The sequence below is a fragment of the Marmota monax genome, unplaced genomic scaffold (genome assembly GCF_021218885.2).
Source record: "Marmota monax isolate L192 unplaced genomic scaffold, Marmota_monax_Labrador192_F-V1.1 WCK01_AAM20220418_F8-fsc00005, whole genome shotgun sequence".
NCBI lineage: Eukaryota > Metazoa > Chordata > Mammalia > Rodentia > Sciuridae > Marmota > Marmota monax.
Genome location: NW_026692254.1, coordinates 26195374 through 26214936, shown reverse-complemented (window position 1 = coordinate 26214936; position 19563 = coordinate 26195374). Strand labels below are relative to the sequence as shown.

Here is a 19563-nt window from a genome sequence, read left to right as displayed (position 1 = left end):
GGGATGATTAGGTGACTGAAATAGTCTTGTATTTTCATAGACAACTGGTTATATTATTCACTGGCTATGTCTTGACTGGTGGAAAACCAACAGAATAAAAATACTTCCTTCCTTTGCCCTGCCAGATAATACCATTTTCTTTCTGAGAGCAGTTTTCAAGTGGTCTCCTAAACTCAGTCTCATCTGTGCAATTTTAAAATCCCATTGCTCTCTTCTGTCAGAGAAGGTGATACAGGAGTGGATGGATGCTGTCTTTACCAACTTGTCTCCATGGGGACCACTGATATTGGGGTGGAGAGACAGGGAAGATGTCCCACCAGAAAATTCCAAGAACCTGAGGCATGTGTATATTGGAGCCCCATTCTCAAGAGAGGAGAGGAGGAGGCTGCAGGAGGCCTCTATGTTGAGTCTACTGTTCTCTCCATTCCTGTGGGGGGCTGTGATGGAGGTATCATAACTGGCTCCATTTTCCTCCCTCAAGTGCAGAAAGCCTTTTGTTTTCAGAGACAAACTGAATATATAACATATAAAAATACATAAATTTCCATACAAATATCTTCTTTACCAGCTGTAATTAAGATATTTGCATGTAAAGAGAACATTGTGTTCCCTTGACTTCCTCCTGGTAGGGAATTGTATTTCTCTTCTAATCCTCAAAGCCCAGGAATTTGTGATCTGCCTCTGACTAAACAACAGGAGGAGGAGGAGGAGAAGGAGGAAGCAGAGGACCGGGTCAATGCAGCATCTGAAATTCAGAATTTTAAATACAGTTTTTGCTCCTGGCTGTTTTTTTTCCAGGATAAGCTCATCCCATAGGAACAAGCTGGAGGTGGGGGCGGGGATTGCCCAAGAGAAGGTGGGCAGAGCACCCCCTTATTCTGAAGTCAGGCAGATTTTAAATCTTTGAGCTTCTGCTTAGAGCTATGTGATCTTACGAAATTTACTTACATTCTCTAGACCTTAGATTCTGAAAAAAGGAAAAAGAGAGAAAAAGTGAGCGCAAGAGCTGGAGTGCACGTGAGAGGAAGGGAGAGAGGAAGAGAGAGAGAGGGAGAGGGAGAACAATTTCTTCTTTTGTGTGGATTAAATAAGATAATGTATGCAAATTGCCTGGTACCTATTAGGCACTCAATAGATGGTTATTATTATTCCATGTAAGTGAATAAGGTAGAAATTATATATAAGAAATTTTAAGTATGTTACAAGCCAAAGTATTTCTTAGGATGAGTCTTTGGTACTGGATACTAAAATTAAAGGGGAGATGAGCCTACTTAAGGGAATTTAGAGAAATAAAAAATAAAGCCACATACTCTTTCAGAATCAGTTTAAATGTTCAGATTGGTTTGTTAAAGGCCCAGGAAGAGACAGCATAGGTGATTAAAAGAGGAGCTTTGCCATTGTAGAATTAGTAGCTCCAGCCAGGAACTAATAAATGTTGGATAATTGTGAACCATGAATTCTATAGTAGACAAAAGTCTTCAGAATTACAGCCCATTTTCCAGGTTTCCTAAGTTTGTACCCAGAGGGAGATTTCAGGTTTATGTATCCTGGATTCTTGGGGTTAGAGAGAAGGCTAGTCCAGCTGTACCTCCTTTTTCTTCTCACTTGCAATGTGATGGTGGCTTTACATTATTATGCATAAGATTAGATAATGAATACGCAAGTGCTTTGTAAACTCTTGGCTTGGGTGCAGTTGGTTTTACCAACACTGCCAGCAACAGCCCTATCACCACCAGGATACTCTGTGCTTAGTAAATAACCATGAGAACTCTGGGAAAAAATGGTTAAGTTCATTCACATCGAATAGTTGATTGGCACCAGTAGCTAGCTGTCAGCACTTTATCTCTCCAACCTGCAAATCATCATGATTCATCATGCCTCTATTGAGTCATGTTCTTCAGCCTCTGTAGCCAGATTGGACCTTTGATTTCTGTCCCAGTTTGTTCTTGTAGTTGGTCATTTCATTATCCAATGGGTCAATCACAACTTCCTGATATTTGTGTTTATTTTTTCTTTTTCTTGAGTCATTTGGATTTACATCTATCCCTTACCTCCTAAAGCCTAAGTCACCGTGAAGGCAAAGGAGTTCGTTCCATTTTTAGCAGAGGGATTGTCACATAATGAATGCTTACTAAGAGTGCTTGATTTCAATACATATGATACCATGTGAGGTGTTTTCAGTGGTAAGAAATAATATCTCCACTGACCTAAGTATTCTTAAATACTTGTGAGTCCCCACTTGGCAGGTGTTAATAGTCAGTATATGGGCACTCTGGGTAGGGACATCAGAAAGATGCAATGGTGTCACCTTCCAGAAAGCCAAGTGGATCTGATTCCCCCTGGATGGCCCAACATCTGTTTATCAGTGAAGAGGACTGAATGAACACACAGGACACTGGAGTTGGCACCCAATGGACAATTTATTAATGCATGCAAGGGACCAGGTTATTCAAAGGCTATGTGACCAAAGCATTCACTTTCAGTAAGCTAGTCTATGTGAGAAGCCTAATCATACTGAGAAAATAGCTTGAAGAGGAAGAAGTCAGAGCAAGGGAGTTGAGGAATCAAATAGTTAATGACACCTAGCTAAGAACAACTAGTAACAGGATCCTTGGCTACCCAACAGATTTGGAAATACTCCAAGTCTTTTATATCATTTCTTCTTTCTCTCTTGCCCCAAACCAGGAGGGGATGAACACTGCCGCCTCCCAATTCTAAGACCTTCTCTCTTTCAGGCCTCCATGAACAGCCAGTGACTTTTCTGAAAGATATATTCTTTCCTCATCAGCATCAAGTAGGACACAATTGAGCTGTGGTGGCCTAAGAGCCTCTCAAATCTTTTCAGACAACCTTGGATGTACATCCATGTTTTTATCTGTTTTAGGACGATCTTAAAGAGACAAATTGTATGATAACTATTTTCCAATACTTTTTTATTGTAGTCCCCAGTACTTACATGTCACTGGATTGCTATCAGATCTAAAAAAAATGAGTCCTTTTGTTGCTTGTAAATTTAATTGCCTCCATGGCAAGTGTTAGATGCCCCAGGGATGGAAAGTCCATCTCAGGTAGCGGTTCTGAGGGATGGTGGAGGTTGCTCTGACTGGTAGACTGCATCTAGAGTTGGTGGGAAAGCATGTGGTGATCCACGGGTGATAGCTGCCATGATATAGGAAGAGGGATTGGTGGCCCCTGTGTCCTGTTGTCTCTAGTCCTGATGCATTCCATGACAGCCAGTTCTCACAACCCCAGGGCTTCTGCTGGACCCTTCTATGCATGCTCTCACCTTGGCTTCTCTCGATAATGGATTCTCACATGGCGTAGATGTGAGCTCATCAAATACTCCTGTGTTGAAGGAATATATACAGAGGGAGGGGTTTACCAGCTGGACCAGCATTACTGGGGCTCATTAGATTTATTTGCCCAAGTTCACGGGTGAGACTGGTATCCCAGTATCCTAAATTATCTTCAATTAGAAGCTATTTATTTATTTATTTATTTATTTTTAGAACTTGTGTACATCAATGCACCTTATTTCTAGGCAGATTAAGTTTTCTAAGGTGGAAACCTTGCCAAAGTTTGGGGCAATCTAGATACAGATCTCCCAGCCAGTCCAGTGCCATCAGCTCTATGCCAACTTTTATCAATATACCAACACTATCTTTGGACATGTTTTTGACTCTTGAAAAATTGAACAGCCCAGGGATTGGGTTTTCTGCTAGAGTTCTGCTCGCAGGCAGATGTGGATATAATTATCAACATTCTTTGGATATAGTCCTTGTATGGCTATGATTCTACCCCATTGGACTGTTTTCCTTCATACATTTACCTTCCCCCATAAGTATTTTATGCAAGCCTTTGATAAATGTCTGAAAAAAATTTGGGTAGACCACCTACAATGACAAACTTGTGAAGTCCAGGCTAGAAATGAACTTGGAAGTCGTCTTATCAAGCTTACTTAACTCATCTGACTGGTAAGGACATTGTACCTCAAGAGACAGAGAGGGAGGAAGGGAGGGAGGAGGAAGAGGGGAAGAAGAATGGCACAGTTATTTGTTAAGTTTATAATCCAGTTAGTGGGAGAGTTAAGACAAGTACATTAGTCTCCTGCCTTGCAGATTTTGTGCTTATTTTTGATTACCATCAAAGCATTGTGAGGTCAACTAACTGGTATGATTACTCCTATTCACAGACATGTAAACTGAGGCTCAGAAACATTCGTTGGTATTCCTCAGATTGCACAATAAGTGAGGAGTGGAGTTAGGTTTTGTATTTTGAGTCACAAGTAAGGCCTTTAAAGGGTGAGTGAGAATTTCTTGAGTAAAAATTTTAAAGAGCATACCAGGATAGTAGGGCCTCTATGAGGTTAGGAAGAGTTTAAGAGTTAGAAATGTGAGCCTATAATAATCCAAGTCCAAGATTGTTTTTTCCCCTCAAAGGTCTTATGGCAAGGCTCCTGAAGAAAAAGCAGGCAAACAGTTGGGGTGACTCAGGGCTGGCCACCACATCCAGCAAGGTGAACTTAATTTAGGGAATTCGGAATTTCTGTTGTAATAGTTGAACAAGCAGCAACAAATTATTTGAGTCACACAAAGTCCTAAGTGTGTAACACAGATGCTGTGAAACTCAAGGGTGAGGGAAGAATACTAGAACAAGGAAGATCGTGGTCAGAGACAATAAATGTTGTTCTGAAAATTTATTTCAGGAGGTGATTTTTTTGTGCATTTATTCATTGTGAAAATGTATTCTTGGGACCATCAGTTAACACATATTTGATCATAGTTGCTTGATATTTCTGTAAGAGCAATATCCGTGCCTTGTTTCATTAGTTACACCAATTACACATCCCTTGTGCTATACCTAGTATATGCTAGTAATTCCGTGAAGTCCATTAAGTGAACAAACAAGGAGACAAGACGGGCATGTATCTTGGTCAATGACTCATGTGGGATGATGCTCAAGGGCACTGAAATTTGAGATACCCAGAAATCTCCCACCCAGGCTTCAGTGCAGAGATGCTCTGAGGACTGGTCCTCCATTATTTTGGTGGGATGAATGCTTTACTGCATGTTCCTTTGAATAAGGGGGCAATATTAGAAAACTCTAGAGATATTTCAGACTCGGTGGTGAAGCACAGTGCTATAGGCATTTACCTGTGTGAAAATAACAGACCACCTGCAAAACAGTGCTTTCTCCATCCCCAGTGGTTTCCAGAATATCCACGTTTTAGAGGTGCTGTAGAGATCTGTGCTTTGGACATGAGGTTGAAATACATGTTCCCAAAGTTTTGCTTTTTTTCCCCCAATTCTGAGATCCTAAGAGTCAACTCTAGAATAGAGATTGCTTAGATACAGTATAGTAATTTAAGGCCTCATTATGCATATGTGAGGAACTGTTAAGTATATATTTCTGTAAAGCTATGAAATATTAGGCCAAATCCACCCTCTTCATATCTTCAAATTCACACCTCTGCATTCTTTCCCACTCCCTCGTGCCTCACCATCTGTCACCTGCCCTGTCTCTATCAAGCCCACCTCTTTCTGTAACTATGTTTATCTTTCTCTGAAGCCTTTCTTCAAAGCCTTTCTCCCTCCTTTGTTCTCTAAAAAAAAAAAAATACAATCTCTTTTACATTAAAGAAAAATCTTCATTTGACCTTTCTGCCCCTTTCAACTTCCATCTGTCTCCTCTGATAAGGAAATAGGTAGTTTTCATCCTCTCTATTTTGGGGGATTCTGGTCTTATCATCTCATTGAATCTGCAGTTTTGGGGGTCCACAATGGTCCATCATGGCCAAATTCAAATGTCTTTCCTCCAGGCTAATTCTTTCTGAACTATCTGTTGAATGACATTCTTAATAACAGCCCCATTCCTACTCCCCGTCATCATGCCTTCTCCACCAGAACTGCATAATACTCCTCTTCAATGCCTCAGTGATGTCTTGTTTTTCCCCCTTTCTGGCCCTTCTTTGCCTCTTCCATTGGTTTCTCTCCCTCCTCTCACTGAAAGTTCTGGTGCAGCTATTTTAGACATTTTCTTTGCACACCTCACACACTCCCATGGTTCAAACCTTTTTTTTTTTTTTTTTGCTTTTACACAAAATCTGTTTGCATTTACATTTTTAACTTCCACCTCTTCTCTCTTTGATTGCTTCATCTGAAGCCTCTCCTGGAGAGTTCATTGGCGACTGAAACTTGGTGTGTTGGAAATGAACTCACCGTGGACGCCTCTTGCTTCTTCAGTCGTGTTCTTGAGCAGCCTGTTAGCATCTGTGAAAACTCTCTTGGGAGGTTCCCCAAAGGGGAGTCTTTCTGAATTTGTCTCCTCACCACCTACTGTGCCACCTGCCATGTCTCTCTTCATAGCCCTTCAGTGAGGCTTATTCTTTGCAAGTTGGCAGGAGCTACCCTTGACTACACCCTGGTCAGGCCAGTGCCTGGGTCAATGTGTGTACCTTTAGGCTCAGAGCTGTCCTACCTCTGCTCCTCAATTACATCCCACCCCCCTACTCATTTAAGAGCCTCGAGTGAATCTTCATTTCTCCAAATATAAATTCCTCACCCTGGCCTACAGGGCTCTCCAGCACTCCACCACTATTCCTCTTGACCTCTGTCAAAGGAAGCCCCTGGGTTCTTCTATCCCAGTGAGTCTATCTTCTGCTCTACAGTGCCATGTTCTCATTTCTGCATTTGCATGAGGCCTTCTCTGTCTATAGTCCCCGGCTGGGCTTGCCACAACAGAATGCCTCACATTAGGGGTTTTTCAACAACAGAAACTTATTTTCTCAGAACTTGGGGGCCAGCATTCCAAAATCAAGGTGCAGGCAGGCTTGGCTCCTTCTGAGATCTTGCTCTCTGACTTGCAGATGGCCACCTTTGACCTGTGTCCTCATGTCGCCTTCCCTCATAACTCTGTGGGTCCAGATTTCTCTTCTCCTAAGGACATCAGTCATACTGGATTCGGGCTCACCATAAGGACTCCATTTTTACCTTAAGTATCTATCTTCACCTAGAGTCACATTCTAAGGTATTAGAAGTCAGGACTTCAACGTAACAAATTTTGGAAGGACACATCTTTTCCCAGATGCCCATATGTCCTTTCTTCTCCTACTTTGTTCTTTCTCACTGTCTGACCTTCACTGCCATCGGAAACCATAGATCCCATTTCACTGCCTTCATTGGATGGTCTCCTCAGGCTTGCCCTCCAGGTTTGCACACATGGACTTGTTGCTTCACCAACCTGCTTCTTCCTCAGGTCGTTCCTGGGCTGCTTCTCTGCCTTTGGCTCCATGGGGAGTTGGGGCTCTATCCTTTGCCCATAGCTGTTGACCCCTAAGGCGCTTGAGAAATGCCTTTGCTAAGTTACTGCAAGTCCCTCCTTTAAGGCAGCCTGACAGCTCCTCCTCTAGTTTCTTGAGAGCATTTTAAGAGAAGTGAGTTTTTCCCAGGAGGTGATGGAGAACACCAATACTTGAGCCTGTTGACAACAAGGAGGAAGAAGGCTGAGTCATCCACCCACACAGGTGACCTTCAAGCCAGCTCTCCTCCTCTCCAAATTGGGAAAGTGAGGAGGTGGGTCTGGAAATCCCTAAAAAAATGGTAGTTAATTCAGGGATTTTCTGCTAACACAATAAGACACTTTGGAGAAAGTGCTATTTCTTTGACATTAAGGGGGTTGAAATTCCTAGATAAAACCCACTTCCTTTCAGAGTGGTAGGTTGGCTGGCTGGGAGGCTCATCCTGTGAAGAAGAGAACTGAGTCCCGGGAGGGAAGCCAGTTGACTCTCGGTGGCCCTCAAAGGAAGACAGCTGGGTGTCATGGACTCGGAGTGGTGTCACGGTATGTTTGCGGGGCTTTGAGTGCTGTTTCTGGGTGGACTGCTCAGCAAGAGACTTGCAGGTGGACTGCTGTGGGACAGGTGTTCGCAGGCCGTGGTCAGGAGAAACACACCGTTCAGTTCAGTTCAAGATACACGTGCTTCCCTTCTCCCTTCTCTCATTTTCCCGTGCTTCCTTCCTCTCCCTTCATCCCTGTCTTCTCTCCCCTCCCTTGCTCTCTCCCCATTCACTGTCAGGAAGGGCCATGCCAGAAGGGCCCCTTCAGCGTGTCATGGCAGCGGCAGAGGCTCGCAGCACCGGCAGCTTCCACAGTGAGTCTGGGTTTCATTTCTGGGGCCAGGGGGTCTGGGCAGGGCTGTTCACACACAGATTGACAGCTTGCAGGCTTTGGAGAGGAACTTCCATGGGGATTGCTTCTCTAACCTCTCTTTTCCTGCCTTCCACCATGGGGGCATCATTCCGCTTCCATGGAAGTTTCCTGCCAAAGCCATTGATGTGCTTGGGATATCTCATGGGGAGGCAGCATGGTGGGGGGGTGGCGGGGCCATGGTCTGCTAAAATACAGTGCACAGCTGTGGGGAGCCGCCAGAATTCAAAATGGCTGCCAGGGATCTGTCCAGGCCTGTGTGTGGTGGAGGCTGGAGGCTCTGCATGGAGGGTGGTTTGGCTGCTTTCTCGCATTTCAGGAGGTGTGACCTTGAGCTTTGTGTGTACTCTGGGTGTCTGTACTCCATAAGAGACTCCCTTTAAGGAAGCCAGACTACTCTACACACATAGGCTAATAGGCCTGAAGAAAGGGAGATCTCTCCCTTGAACTCAGATGAATCTTTGTCTAAATGATTTGATGCTCAGGACAGTTGTTATAGATCCTTTGTGACTGAGTCATATCCCTAAGCATTGGGGAGAGAGTTTTTACCCTCCTCACTTCAATTTCTATGGTAATTTCTGGTGAAGAGGTGGACATACTGCAGAGTCATTGAAGTTCCATCTGTCCTGCCTTTATTATCAGACTGAACTGGATGGCTTCCTTCCACTTTTTTGCTTAGGGGCTTTTTTCCTTCTGTGTTGGGAATGATCCATTTAGTGAAACAGAACCACAAGATTTACCTTCCCAGCTTTAAGTACCTAGCACAAGTCCTGCTTGTCATCTGAAGAGGCTTTCCCACTGGCCAGATACTGTTTCCAAACACGGACTGGGTGTGTTGTCATGGAGTTGATGTTGAATCGAGAAACTTCTGGTTTCTGATATGTGATGTTATCCCTATGCAGCAATCTCCTGGCCAGGTGCAGGGGAATTCTTTGACAATTGCATTCATTTCTCTCGTGATTTGGTTAGGGAGGTAAATTAAGCATAGCCTCCCAGGCTGTCTCAGGGCCACAGTTTTATAGGCTTCTCATCTTGACACTGCTACTAATGTCGACATTAAAGTTTAGGATTTCTTAATGTTGTATCTAGCTAGAGTCTATCAGGAAAAACTCACTTGCCAGCCTTTTGAGAATTTTACAAGTGGGACCACAAGAGCTTAATCACATCTTGTGCTTTTAATATATCATGCGTATTTCACTTATGGTAGGGTCAAACTCTCAGTTTCAGAAGTTGACAAGTTTTATTAAAGCATCAGATTGGTCAAATTTATTAATCCAATTAAAAAAATATTTATTATAAATCAATTGTGTGTATTGATTGTCTAAACTTGGATACTGCTGAGAGTGAAAAGGAAGCTATTAATAATTCAATAGGAACTAAGGGTATAAATTGAGTCCTTCTCTGGTAAATTGGGACATGCAATCTCTTTCCAATGTATCCTGAGCTATTCTAGATGTGGGCAGTACAACTGTGAATAAAATAGACAAAGGTCTCTGCCTTTAATGAGGGAACTAGAAGACAAAAGTGAAATGAGGTACATAAAAATTTAGAGAGTGAAAGGTCCTTAGAAGGAAAGGAAAGCAGAGAGGAGAAAAATAAGTGCTTGGTAGTGGTGGTGGTGGTAGTGTGTAAGTGTGCTTGTGCATGCACACACATACACAGTTTTAGGTAGAGAGGTCAAAGTAATTGAGTTGCCAAAAGAAGACAATATATCTTAGTTCATTTACTTTCTCCAAGGAGAGTTTTTGTGGCTCAGCTAAAACTTTCTGAAACAAGTCAGATCTGAAAAGTCTGAGCGCCCATGAGGAAATACAGACTTCAGTGTGACAAAAATCAAAGAGGAAGAGTCAGGTGGTCATGGCATGGGAAACATACTTTGCTTGTTAGCATAGGTGTCATCTCTCATTGGCATCACTAAGAGGGCACCAGAAAGGGAATAAAGTTGGATTCCTTCATTTGGGGAGTATCTTTGTAGAAAGTCCCTTACCCTGTGATTTGCACTGACCATTCAGATATCTTAAGGCCCTTCCTTTATCCATCTGGTGTCTTTATGGGCAGTGGGTGTGTGTGGGGGGGACAACTTACATTTTCTGAGCATCTATTCTAGCTGGGGCTTTGAGTAGCTTTATTTAATCTACACTATTCCTGTGAAGAATTCATCATAGTCCCATGTTAGGGATGAGCACACTGACATTGAAACACACAACTAGAAAATGGTGGAGCCAAGAATTAAATGCAGGTTGACCTAAGTCTGAAATTCTGCCTTTATCCATTAGTCTCAGCATCCATCCATAGATTACCAATTGGTAGAAGGTGGGAAAAGTAAAGCAAAGGAGGACTCCCTGGGTTACCCCAAGGTCCCACATACAGACTGATCTGCATGGCTGGATCAGGAGCAGTAGATGTGTTGGGGTGATTGTCAATGTCTTTGCTGATTGTGCATGAAGACAGATTGATTTCTGCTGCTTCTCCATGTGGTGTTGTTATTGGGAATGGGGATGGCATGGGAAATTTGGTGGGGCATGAGAGCAAGGCTTCCTGTTTTGGTATCCATCTTTGGTAGAGGTAGAAGCTTAACTTCAGCCCAACAGGGTTCCTGGATTTCATGCACGTTGGAGGGAGGGCTGGTGCATGGTGTCTGGGTATAGATAATAGGGATGGGGAGAATGCATGCAGAGTTCTGAGACTGGATGAAGGGGCTTTTACTCAACTTTGAATGCAAAGTTGAGTTTGAAGATAATTCTTAATTCCTGTCTGCCTTTGTGAATGAAATATGCAGACTGACTTTATCCTGTCTTGGGATACTATTAGCAAGAAGCAGAAAGTCTCTGAACCATATCTCAGATATTATGGCTATCATCATGTAACTTTGTATTTATTTGTGATGTGCTTTCCTATACTTCCCAGAAAAAAAAATTAAATAGCATCTTGCCTTATGTGTTAGATGGGCTTCTGAGGTCACATGGCAAGAAAATTACCATTTAGAGACATAGGACAGACCCGCTACAACAAAGCAAAGAATTAGTTTGAGATATCAATAGCCCTCAATCGCCTTCTCCAGTTTTCCTAAAGGAGATTTTTTTTTTTTTAACCTGTAGTGGCATTATTTCCTTGGACTCCTAGAACATTTCCTTTAGTGCATTTCAAGGCAACGTCTCTTTTAGTTTCACAATAATTGCCATATATAGAGAAGCTATGAATCTATTACTCTTGTCATTTACCAAGGACTTCTTGGCCACCACAACGTCAGCATCACAGGAATATATTCCTGATACTTGAATATCCCCCACTGGGCTTCTCACTGTGGGATTATGGCTACCACATCAGGTCCTGGTTCTTCATAGCTTATGGACGTTGTCCAGTTTCCTCCCTCACTTCAGACTCAAGGGCTAAGAAGCAAAGCACCGTTCCTCTTCCTTTCCAGGATGCACCTCTCTGACTTATCTCTCTGAGTCCTCTTCTTAGTAAAACCAAAAAGGAAAATTAATTACCTTTTTCTTGGAAAACATTAAACTATCTCAGTGTCAGTTGACTACTCTCTTCTGCATCAGGTACTCTATGGAGTCCTGCTTGGAAATAGAGGCAAAGATTGGATTTGTCTGGTTACATTTCAAAGTGACAAAGATATTCCTTCTTTTTCTGGTTATTTGTGACTCATTCTGCCATTTACAGAGTAGATATCTTAATTCTAGGCTCTGTGAAATTCTAGGAGGGGGTTAGTCACAGCTAGAAGTATAATGTTCAGGTCTTAAAAGTCTAAGGGCACACAGGAGTCAGCTTGGGGGCCTGTTCACAGATTTATCTTCACACTAGCAGGATGGGAGCCCCAGGGGATGCCTCTCACCCAAACCAACCCAGTTTTTCTATGAGGACTGAAAACACACCTGTCTGCATGATCAAGGCACACAAGAGGAGCTTAGGGTAATTTTTATTCAGTACTCTTTACATGTGAGTGTTTTTCAGCTGTTGCTGAGAATAAGGTAGTTTTGATTGCAGCAAAGTTGTCTCTAAGCTATGGAACATTCTAAAACACACTGGAACTTTGATGGAGTCAAACAGCTATGTACTGTAATAGCTCTGAAATTACAGAATATGGTTTTTCCACCTTTTCATTGGCATCCTATCTTAGGATTCAAGAGAGAGTTAAGACTGGCCTTTGGGGAAAAATTAATACATCCATCTGTGCAAGATTTCTCTTAATTTATATGGTATCTCTGGTCTTTTATAAGTTTGGGAAAATCAGTTGTGTTTTCCCAGGGCCAATCCTCTGGATTATCATCTGGAGATTTACTCAAAGTAAGAACTCTGCCCATTGAATGGCCATCAGTGTTTGAACTTCTGGTTTCCTTGGCATTGTGTGCTCTCTGATGATCTGAATAGATGTCTTAGTGCTGTGTGAGTCCCTGGAACAGGCTAGCCCAGAATGGGGTGGTACTCAGATCTTCACATGAAATGGTATGGGAGCCACAGGGAAGATGACAGAGAAGAGGAGGACATCTTTTTTCTTATACCACCCAACACTGCTTATAAGGAAAGTTGCCTTGATTCTTATGATGGGTTATGCACTCCTCGATCTGGATTTCAAAGCTGGTCAAGTCTATTTATTCACAGTTGTTTTGGGACAAATGACTCATGAGAAATCTATACACCTGGAAGAAATGTGACACTACCTCCTGTCTAAGAATGCCATGACAGGGAATGGTAGGAGTTCCAATGTCTCTGAGCGGATGTCTACTTCTCTTGAGCATTAGTTAAATCCTCTAATTTTTGCTGTGTCACCCATCTTGTCACTTGTGGCTGATCCTAATAGAAGATAGAGGTCTGGTATGACCTCCAGCCAAATGCATTTGGCTGAGGAAGTCTATCATCAGACAGATGCAGCCATATAAGGAGAGCCTTCAGCACAGATGCTGGTGTCAGAGCCACACTCTGTGAACTGTGTCCTGTGATGCTTGATGGCTGGTGAACCCCTGGCACGTGGGTGCCACCATGCAGGGCAGGGAAGGAGAATGGGGCACTTGGTCAGTGAGAGAAGGCCTATTATAGATCTGCCCTCAGTGAGAAAACTGACTTCTATCTGGGCCTCTGGAATCTCTCAAAATCTTTCTTCTCAGGTTCATGTCTAGAAATAGACATTTTATTCCTAGAAATAAAGACTAACTTAAAAGGCAAATTTTCCATTATTTTATCCCAACTTTTTTAGCTGCAAGTAACAGAAAACCTAGCCAAATATACCTGAAGTTTAAAAAGGCAATGTGGGTGTCTTAATAATAATAAAAAAAATTCCAGGTTTAGGATTTATTTCTGGTGTTGGATTAATTCTAAGAGTCAAATAATGTCACCAGGCTCAGTCTATGCTGCTTCTCTACCTCCCTCTTTCTCATCTTTTCCCTATAATTTCCTATAGACTTTTTCCTATAATCCTTCCATCTTTCTGCCTCTCCCTTTGTCTGCATGAGACAATGATGTTAGAGAAAGAGATGTTAATGGGAAATAGATATCAAAAAATCATGGGTAGTAAAATTGGAAAGTTATGATGATAAATGCTGTAACAGTCGAGCAGATTATCTGGGACCCAGATGCTGAGTAACGAAGGCAGCAGGGCAGACTTGGCATCCGGAGCCCAGCTGACCGGGGGAGAGCCCAGCACCACTTGCAGAGTCCCACTGGGCATCCTGCAGAGAAAAGCCACAAGGGAACGACTGGGGAAGCGAAGCCCACGGCTGGCTGCTGTTTCCAGTCTGTCTACAAGGAACATCCGCTGTATCCTGATATCATTTTTCTGAGTGCTCTCTGGGCTGATGTGGGCCCCCATCTTACTTCGTTACATTGGCTGATTTAGACATTTTAAAATGAAAATCCCCTTTCAGCTTTTATGGCTGCTTTTTTATAAAAATCAAATTCTAGGATTTCTATCACAAAATCTGCCACCCCAACCCATCAATTTACATGCCTTAAAACATCATTTTACTTGGGAGTCTTCCTTCAACTTGTAATTGCACAAGAATTTCAACTTGGAGGTGTGTAAGAAGATGGATTTTTGGAATCAGAATAATTTAGGTATATAACTTAGATATTTCCCTCTTCAGCTTTTTTGAATAAATGTTCTAATATTTTCCTCTTCTTCTCCCCTTCCTCCCTCCCTCTCTTCCTTCCTCCATGCAGCGGTGTTGATAATAATTTCCAGAGCCAATGCATATTGGGAGGATTGAATAAAGCAGTGAATTTAAACTCATTTAACATATATCCTGCTATAGTATAAACACTCCATAAGTTATTATATCACATCTGTTCATTGAGGCAAGACTTCCACTTCTGTTCCCAAATGTGAAATGCTGAACACATCTCCTTCTATCTCTGTTTCAGAATGAGGCCAGAGGTTTAAGATGCACTTAGCCTGGCTCCCCCACTTTTGGGGACCCATGGAAGGACCTTAAAAAAGATACTTCATCACTGTTTCACTTGCTGGGAAGCAAGAGGCTCACTTACTTGCTTTTTGAAACAAGAACGTGTATAACAAGAGTAGGAATGTCTTTGAAAAAAAAAAAACAACGAAAAACACTAAAAACCATCCAACAGTGATTGCTGGCTTAGCATTTAAGACTTTCTCTTTTGTTCATTCTCGGAGCAGTCTTCTCCAGCCTTTTGACCTTGAAGGAGAAGCCAAGAGGTTGGGCTTATTTATAAAGGAGAAGGTGCAGCCCACAGCTGCAGGCCTCAGATGATGGCCTGGGAAGCCACATGCTGTGTGGAGGGGCAGCTTCTCCTCCATCCCTTTCATCTGAGGCTGCCCTCGGCCTGCGCAGCCCGGCCCACACTTGTCTGCAGAGAGGCAGCCTGGGCTCCAGGTGCAAGGTCGTGGGCTGTGTGGAGTAAGCAGGGGCCCTAGAACTCTAACCTTCTCTTGGGGCTGGGAGGGGCATCCAGAGGTTATCCACTCTCTGCTTCACTGACTTTTCATGTTTTGGAACTGGATGATACCAAATGGTCAGATAGTGTAGTTCTTTCCCTGAGCTGACTGTTTCCGTAGATGAGGACATGGGAGCCTAGGGATGAGGCAGGTGGTATGACGTAACCTCAGTCCGGACCCTGGAGCTCCAGAGTTCTGGCCCTTGCTCTCTTTGGTCCACCCACAAAACACACACACACACACTCACACTCACACATACACATTGCACGAGGATATACACACTCCTCTGAAAAGTCAGGCTCCCAATGCTGCAGATATTGGGGAAGGCTTTGAGATGAGCTTTTGTTCAGTGGTCTTCACATACTGATTCAGATAACAAAATGATGCTTTGGACAATCTCATGTAGTTTTCAGGTAGACAGAAATCTTAGCAATCCAACTGTGTCATTGTTACAACTCAAACACTGAGACAAAAAGGAAGCACAGGCTGCCAGAGCCACAGGGTGGTGCAATGACAGATCTGGGAGGGGAGCTCACGGTGGTCTGAGTCCCAATCCAGTGCTCCTTCCCCTTGATTCCATGGCTTCCCTCGGTGTAGGATCTGCCCTCAGGCTATCTCCCTTCCAAGAGTCTCAAGATGTCTCTGGTCCCTGTCAGGGCTGTGTACCTGGGTTAATCAATACCCCTCTCCTGGAATTTCTCAGGGGAACATCTAACTAGGAACTTGTGATGCATAAAAATGGCCATGGTCCTAAGTTGATTAATCACTTTGCTGTTCACAGAGTACTTGAACCGCTGTTATCACCCATCCTCAGGCTTCCCTGGGAATTTAACCCTGCTATTTTTCCAAGTCAAACCCCCACCTTTCTATGAAGATGAAGGACTTTATCCACTGTTTCATGTGTGTGGTCCTGCAAGTGATCCGTCAACTCCCTCCTCCCAGACTCCACATGTCCTTCTTTTACAACGAAGGGGTCTTATTTCATGACTCAAAGGAAAATCACATTTTTCCATTGGGTGATGGGGTACACTCAGTTCTCAAGAAAGCTCTGGGTGTGTGAAAAGCCCCATTCTGTCCACTTGTCCTGGCTCTGCAGTCAAGTCAGAGGATGGACTGGAAATTCAGCTCCAGCTCAGAGCAGCCAGAGAAGGCAGCCTACAGTCTTCAGAAGTGTTGCGTATTCTCTGTGTCATCTCCCAGGATGCGCTTCCAACTTCCCCTGCCTGGGGATGTAGACATAGATGGTAGGTTTCTGCTGTGCTATGTATTGTTTACTGAAGTAATTAAAATATGCAAAGTGTTCCCTGTCCCTACTTTTGCACTTCTTCCCCAGCTACTTCTGGCATTTTAAGTTGGCAGTTAATAAAACAAAAGGGGGGCCCAAGGGCTTCAGTCTCCCTCCAGCTAAAAGGATTAATTTGGAGTGATTTGGAAGTGGTAGATTTCACCTCTAGCTACAGCCATACTTTTCTGTCTGATCTGTTCAACCTGTAGCGATACCCTTACTGGGGGGACAGGTGGGTAGAGGGAGGGGAAAGGAGACAAAGATCTGGTTCACTAATTGCTGAAGCACAAGCCCCCCAAAAAACTTCTCATCCTTCCTCAGCATGGCTCTACATTGGAATAGCTACTGTCAAGGACACTAGAAATGTATTTCCAGATCCAGCCTACATCTATAGCATCCCTGGCCACCAAATACCCCCACCTACTTGTACATATAGAAATTCAAAATTCATTTCCTTACATTATCTAAATCCTGGACCCAGAAAATGCTTCTTGCAAATATTTGCAAGAGAATGATGTACTAGCCCCTCTACAACTATCACCACGACGATTACTTGCAGAAACATATTGAGACTTACCAGGTGCTAAGCACCATGCTGAATGCTTTCCATCGGTTATTTTATTTAATCCTCATGCCATTTTAGGAGGCAAATGCTAATGGATGTTTAACAGATGGGGAAACTGAGGCTTAGAGAGGTAAAGTGATTTCCTGAGGTGACGTTGCTGTCATGTCTTATCTGAATCACAATATTAAGCTGTCTTGACGTAAGTTCTGTTAAAGAGTGGGCCACTTTCTGTCCCCATCTGTAGTCCTGTTGCCAACCATTCTTCTACTGGGAGATTTGTCTCCGTCCAGCAGCACAGAATAGAGGAGGCAGGGTGCTGACTTCCACAAAGGCTTCAGTTTATTCAGTTTAACTTCCCACTGGCCTCTGACATGAGGCATCCTGCTTCCCCCTAAACCAGGTGACCCCTAAAAACTCTTGGTTCTGAGAGATGAAAAACTCCAAGAGTCTTACAGAAAGAAATATAGGGAGACCACAGGGACTGTTTTTTCGGAAGCAACCATTAATGATGTCAGGTGTTGGCAAGCTCAGAGATCCTTGTCATTGTAGGAAACAATGTGACACCTTAGCACTTTCAAGGGTAGTTTCATGCTGCTGGCTACACTTTATCAATGTTCCTTAATTAGTCCTCACAAGCTCTGTTTGAGACACAGGAGATCAGGAGCACCAAATAGAAGCTGTTCTATGTTGTCTGCTTTTAGGTCAGTGATCTAGGCCTCCAGGAGCCTACGTAGCAGACTTTACAAATGGAAGGTCAAGTGTGATAGCCTTCTGGAACCTTGGAGTTAGACGAAAACCTTCAATTAAAAGGCCACCGACTCTAGCATCTCAGTCAAAGGTCAAGCTTACCTGAAGATGAGGTCTGACTGGCTTGAGAAAGATAATATTCCACTGATTGTTAGAAAACCTCTTTCTAGCCAGGTGCAATGGTGTATGCCTGTAATCCCAGTGACTAAAGATGCAGAAGCTGGAGGATGGCAAATTCCAGCCTGGGCAACCTAACAAGATCCTGTCTGAAAATAAAAAAATGGGGATGTGGCTTAGTGGTAGAGCATCCCTAGGTTCAATCCCTAGTACCATAACAAACAGAGAAGCAAAAAACAAGGCTTTCCCCATAGTGTGTATCTACTGTCTATTCAGGCTCCTGAGATTATATAATAAAACTAGACTCCATGACTCAAGAATCCAATGCCCTCACCTAAGGCTGGTTGGTTATTCAATCAATAGCAGGTATTATTGCTTTTATTTTAATGCCATTGAGAGGATGACAGTGGGGTCAAGTCCTGGATAAATTTGCCTTTTAGGGAAAAAGACCCCAATCTCATCTTTACTTTATTAAAGTGAACCATCTTCCTTTTTCCCTGCCACGAGGCCTTACTCACAGGATGTGCAGTCATGGAGGTGCATCCAAAGGGGAGCACAACATAGTTAATCAGTGCAGTGTCGTCTTTCCTGAGATTGACTTTAGCTGCTCTTCCCGAGCCTCTTGGTCTATGTAAACAGCCTGGACCCAAAGATCCAAGCTGGCAGCCACTTAGAGCCTGGCAGCTCCTTTAAATGGCTCTCAGGGCTTTTAGGCCGAATAGTCTTGAATTCAGAAAGCTCATAAAGAGGTCTTGGAGGGTGGCAGTAGATTTCTTCTAGCTTGTATTGTAGCCTCTGCCTAGAATCATGTGGCTGACTTTCATTTCTGCACTGATTTCTCAACCATAAATTAGGGATGGTCACTGGGCAGAATGTCAAAGTCCCTTGAAAACTGGGGGAAATGCTGTATAAAAAATATAAAATTTCCATTGGGAAATTATCTTCCAAAGAACACTTTGATTCAAAGTAATATCTATGGGCATGTGTCTTGCCTTTGTTTCATTTACTATTTCACTTAATTTCTGTGAGTGTTCTAAGTACATGTGATGTTATCCCCATTTTGCACATAAGGAAGCTGAGTCTTCCAGAGGACTAATAAATTCTCTGAGGTTGCTTAGCTAGTAAATAGCCTTCATCAAGTTACACATTCTTTTTTTTTGTTCCTTTGGATCCTGTGTTTCTTCATCCTGTACATACATTTTCAATATCAGTTATCACAATTTTTAGATTTTTTGAGGCTACTAAATATTTAGCAGAGTCAAACTTATTTGAAGGAATTTATTTTATTTTGGCTAAATAAGTCTGAATCTAAACTGGAACATAACAACTAGTGCCTGAGCTATACAGGATAATTTTTAAAAAAGATCTAGGATCATTAGAAGTATTTACTCTGCCTTCCTTAGTGCATGGATATTATAGTAAGCATTTGAGATCTGGGTGGATCCGTTTGATTCTAGTGTGATCTATGGAGCTGAGCTGAGCTGAGCTGAGCAGAGTCCTCGAGTTTTGTTCAATCGATTGAGTTATTTTAATATCACTAAACTTTGTTTCCCTTAGAAGATTTTAGTGCAGCCAGGAGGCTCTCATCTAGGTATTTGGACAAGAAAATGAGGTCCGAGTTATTTTTCAATGCACATCTTTGGACTTGCAATGTCTGTTCTATAAAAATATATATTGCTTGGGGGCAGTAAGGATGGTGAGGTCTTTGAATGAATGCCAGCATTTAGTCAGGAT

The 19563-nt window shown here is 42.9% G+C and overlaps 1 protein-coding gene and 1 long non-coding RNA gene across 3 annotated transcripts in view; one reads left to right on the top strand and one right to left on the bottom strand.

Annotated features, from left to right (window-relative positions):
• The window catches only part of LOC124087807 (uncharacterized), a 92474-nt gene that overhangs the window by 21122 nt on the left and 51789 nt on the right, over positions 1 to 19563 (bottom strand). The window lies entirely within an intron of this gene.
• Positions 1 to 19563, top strand: part of Ntrk3 (neurotrophic receptor tyrosine kinase 3) — a 389370-nt gene that overhangs the window by 333949 nt on the left and 35858 nt on the right. The gene's annotated exons all lie outside the window — the stretch shown is intronic.